Genomic DNA, 5,303 nt, shown 5'->3' with positions numbered 1-5,303 from the left:
GATTGTATGGTAAATGCATGTTAAATTTACAAGAAACTGCCAAGTTGATTTCAGAAGTGACTGTGCCATCTTTCATTCCCACTAAGAATGTATGAGAGTTTTGGTTGCTCCAAATCCTTGTCAACACTTGGCACTACCAGTTTTGTCAAGTTCAGGCATCCTAGTGGATGTATAATGACAAATCATTTAATATTAGGAAAAGTCTTTTAAAAACGTTTACCTTTTAAAAATTGGGTTGTTTGTCCACGTATTACTGAGTTATATAATTTCTTAATATATTCAGAATGTGAGTTCTTTTTCAGAGCCTAGGGGGAGAAAGCTACTAGGGCAAGTAAATTAGTTAAAAGAGACTATAGAATATAAGGTCAGTATACAAAAATAATTACATTTCTGTATACTATGACAAACAATTAGATATTGAAAAATACATCATTTATAATATCAACAATATGAAACAGGAATAAATTCCACAAAATATATACAAGACTTGTGCACTAAAAATTACAAAAGAATGCTGAAAGAAACTGAAGAAGACCAAGATAAACAGAGACATGCCGTGTTCATTGTATGGGGGCCTCAATATAATTAAGATGTCATTTTCCCCACAATGATCTATTGAGTCAATGAAATCTCAATAAAAATCTTAGGCCTTCTTGTTGAAAATAAAAAAAGTTTATTTTAAAAGTTTTTATGAAAATGCAAAGGACCGAAACACTTTGGAAAAGAATAAAGTTGGAAGACTTATACCATTTGATTTTAAGACTTACTCTAAAGCTACAATAAAGAAAATCACATGCTATTGATGTAAGGATTTATAGACCAAGCAAACAGTAGTCTGGAAATAAACCCAAAAATACATGGTCAATTGATTTTCAATAAAGATGCCAAGGTAATTCAATGGGAAAATGATAGTTTTTCAACGTATTCTGCTAGAACTATTGGATATCCATTTGCAAAGTAAACCCTTACTTCATTCCACATACAAAAATTAGCAGAGCACAGATCTGCATTTAAGCAAAAACCATAAAACTAATAGAAGAAAATACAGGACCTGGGTTAGACAAAGCTTCCTTAGGACACAAAATGCAATTTATTAAATTGGATTGTAGAAAAATTAAGAACTTGCTTTTCAGAAGACACTGTTAATTAAATGAAAATTCATTCTACAGACTGGGAGAAAACATCTGACAAATGTCTTGTAACGCTCATGTTTGCAAAATTTCTCTGCCTGGTTTCTGTTATTTCTGTTATTTCCTTTACCTGGTGTGCCCTTTTCCCTGGTCTTGGCATGAAGAGCTCTTATTTCTCTTGGAGAATGGATAAACTTGGATATTAGATCATCATTTTGTTCAGGAAGGCTTCCCAGACCCTCCAACTCTTCATGTTCTAGGCTGCTCTTAACATCCGTCAGACTGTACCTTTCTGATCAATTTGCGTGTGTGTTTTCTATAATAAACAGTTAGTTCATTGAGGGAAAAGACAGTGTTGTTTATGCTTTCCTGGGTTCTTGGACTGAAGAGCACTCACCTTTTCCATATCCCTATCCCCCACCCTGTCCTCTCTCAACTAAAACAATTTTTCATACTGCCTCCGCTTCCAGATAAAGCTCTATATCCTTCCATCTTATTGCTGCTAAACTTCCTGAATTCATTCCCTATCTGTTCTTCTTCACTGCACCCATTTTTTCTTCAACCCACAGCAGTTTGCAGTTTGGTTTTCTGCTCCTGAACTACTTTCTATTGAAACGGTTCTAAGACTTCCATTGAATTTCTAACTGCCAATTTCGCTGAGCACTCTTTCTTCCTCACCTTACTTGACTTTCTTGGAGCTTTATAAATTAGTTCCCTATTACATTGTGAAGGCTTTGAGCTGAGGGATCCTGCTTTATTTGTCTTGGTGGATAAACAGCTGGAGCACATCCATACGAAGAGAAAAAAACAGGTAGAGAAAGCAGCATGACAAAAAAAAAAAAAACCAAAAAAAAAAAAAAAACAGAGAAATAAGAGAACTCCAGGGAGCAGGGAGTCATAGGGTACCTTCCAGGAGGGAATGGCCGACATTCATCTGTTCCCTCACTCAGTTAGCCATCCATTCAACAAACACTACTTGAGTGTTCACTTTATGCCAGACACAGTGTTAGACTTCAGGTCCACAAACTCTTTTCTATACCCTCTCCTGTATGACCATTTGCTTCCATAACTCCAACTCCAGCTCATTTTCCAATCCCTCCTAACTTTATGTCTCTTTCCTATTTTCTGATACCGGGTACATATTTCCAACTGTCTACCAGGTATATCTGGCTATATCTCTGGAGACACTCAAACTCAGCATAGACACATACATTTTTTCTATAAATTTATGAGGTACAAGTGCAATTGTGTTACATGCATAAATTGCATGCTGGTCAAGGACTTTAGAGTATTTACCAGCTTAATAATGTACATTGTACCCATTAGGCAATTTCTTATTTATTCCCTGGCAAATACAATCCTGATAAATATAATATGCGTATTAAGCATTTCCTCCTGGAATACATATCTCGTTTAATAGTAATACTCAATACCCTGCCATGATAATTAACCATGGTTCCCATTTCTCGACTCTCAGCTGGACTATTGCTGGAGTCTCCCATGGGGTCTCCTTGAATATAATTCAGAATCTACGCACCTCCTATGACTGTCTAACTAAAAGACAACGTGAGCACACCATTGTCCTGCTTAAACATCTCCAACAACTTTCTGATACTCAAGCACCCCAAACCATTTGTTGTCCTGCAAATAGCCACATGTATTTGGCTTCCTTCCAAGCATCTGCTCTTACTGCCTCCTCTGTGTATGAAAAAAGTCCTCAATACCCTATATTCCTATAATGACTTTTATCACCTTCAAGACCCAGTCATATATGACTGGCAAAGCCTTGCTAACCCCCCTCCCCCAATACATACTGTGTATTCTTTCATTATGGTGTTGTAAAGATTTGCTTATAAGCTCTTCTTCCATTCTAGATTATCTAAATCTTCATTATACTCCTAACATCTGGAATAGAAATGAGTACAAAAACTAGTTTTGAAAAGGCAACTGTTCTCTGATTTTGATGTGACCAGTTTCTATTAGGTGTTATTTGGGAATAGTGTCATATATTTTATGATGAATTCAGTACTTTAAAAAAGATTTAGCCACTTCCTTAGCAGTAGTTTATCTCTCCCTCAGAGAAAACCAGAATGAGTTTTTAATAAAATGATTGAAAAGGTACACCAAATCTCCAATTTAATTATTTCAATCCCAGCAAAAAGGTCTTTCAGAGAGAGGCTGCCGCTTGGTAAAATGTGATAAAGTTTCAACACGTTCTTAAAAATTGTAAATTAATGTATAAACTTCCATTCAAAGTTTAATCTGCTATTTTCACATGTGAAAACTCATAAGGTTGCTTCCTATTGACTTAGTATTTTGCATCTAGAGTTTAAACTAGAATTTAATCTCTTTCTAGAAGCTTCCAGAGGCACTTTGTACTTATCAGTGAATGTTGCCCATTTTTACTGCTTTCAGAGTTAGGTAAGGACTCCACACCCAGTGTTCCAGATCCCAACTTAGATCTCTAGGCTTATTTCTCTCAAGTTTGTGTTTCTATTAAAGCAGATCACTTCGTATGATTTTAACACTCCTTGAATTTTTATGGCTTCTATGTGTTTGTTCAGGGGCAGTGCCCTGCCTGCCTGCCACTTCCTCCTGTCATCCTCTAGCCTGTCTTCCCATCTTAACTGCCATTGCCTTTCTGAAATCTCTCCGGCTCCAACCTGAGTTCTCACCTTTCTTATACACTGGAGTGCTTGCTGGTGATCCTTTGATGGGACTTCTCATATTTCACCCTGCCCTACAGATATATATATGAAAAATATATATAATATATACATTATATAACATATATAATTAACATATATATAATGTGTGTGTGTGTGTGTGTGTGTGTATATATATATATATATATATATTTTCCCTTTCTTTCTTTTATTTTTAGAGGCAGGATCTCACTCTGTCACCCAGGCTGGAGTACAGTGGCTAGGTCATGGCTCACTGCACTTTGACCTTTTGGGCCCAAGCCATCCTCCCACTTCGGCCTTTCGAGAAGCTGAGACCACAGGTGTGCACCACCATGCCCAGCTATTTTTTTTTTTTTTTCATATTTTGTAGAGATGGGGGTTCTCCTTATGTTGCCCAGGTTGGTCTCGAACTCCTGGGTTCAAGGGATCCCACCTTGGCCTCCCAAAGTGCTGAAATTACAGGCATGAGTCACTGCACCCAGCTTCCTTTTTCAACTAGACAAAAAGTTTTAGGGGAAGTATTACTATGTCCAGTTCATCTCTGAGGCTCCCACAATGCCCAGAACAACTTGAAAATACCAAGTACTCAATAATTATTTGTTTAGTTGAGGTTAGTTAAAATAAATTCAAACAGCTTTCTCCTCACTACATGTTACCAAAATAATTATAACAAAGACATACATAATCACAATAAGCAGTTGAGCCAGGATTTGAATACAGACAGTTTACTGTGCTTTAAACTCTTGGACTTGGTTGCCTTGACAGCAGTTAGAATATGTGTTGCAAACTTGTTGGTCCAGCTATGGAGCTTCACTCTAATTGCAAAAATATAAAAAGTGTCCTGAAGAGACCTAACATTTTCTCCCGGACAGTGTGTGAGAGAAAAAAAAAGTTTTTATTGAGACATTAGTTTCAAGGAGTAGGAACATATATAAGAGCATTCCTTTCATGAATTTATGATAACCTTATCATCTATTTTCTAGTTTAATTCTTTCAGGATGTATAGATACAAACTTATAAACATGTAGACATAGTCAAACTTACTATTTGCTATTAGAGTGAGTGTTCCCAGTTTGAAGACCTAGACAATTGCTCTGAAATCTACCCAACCTGAGCATAAATACAAGTTGTGCTTTTGGTCAGGCTTTGGGGAGAGAATCTGCCTTTCTAATCCTCAATTTCCTAATCTATAAGACAGGGATGCTATTAGGAGTGCAATGCATAACTTACGATAGGAAGATCCACAAGAGGCTCAAAGGTGGCGAGAACGTACTGTATTAAAAGCCAAAGATGTAGGATTTGAAATAAGCTTGGTTTGGCGATCAGATCCTTATTCTGGGCCTTTGGGCTTCAACAAGCAGGAGGAAGTAAGGGCATAGCAAAACATTCTTCAGTGTTGGGACTTGAAATCCATTAAGGGAGTGTGAAAATAATGTTAACTCCATTGGTCCCCACATAAAGTAACTACTTGTTCTAACTGGAAGCA

This window comes from Hylobates moloch, unplaced genomic scaffold (assembly GCF_009828535.3).
Source record: "Hylobates moloch isolate HMO894 unplaced genomic scaffold, HMol_V3 SCAFFOLD_9, whole genome shotgun sequence".
Classification (NCBI taxonomy): domain Eukaryota; kingdom Metazoa; phylum Chordata; class Mammalia; order Primates; family Hylobatidae; genus Hylobates; species Hylobates moloch.
The sequence above is the reverse complement of the archived record's forward strand: the minus strand, read 5'-3'. Positions refer to the sequence as shown.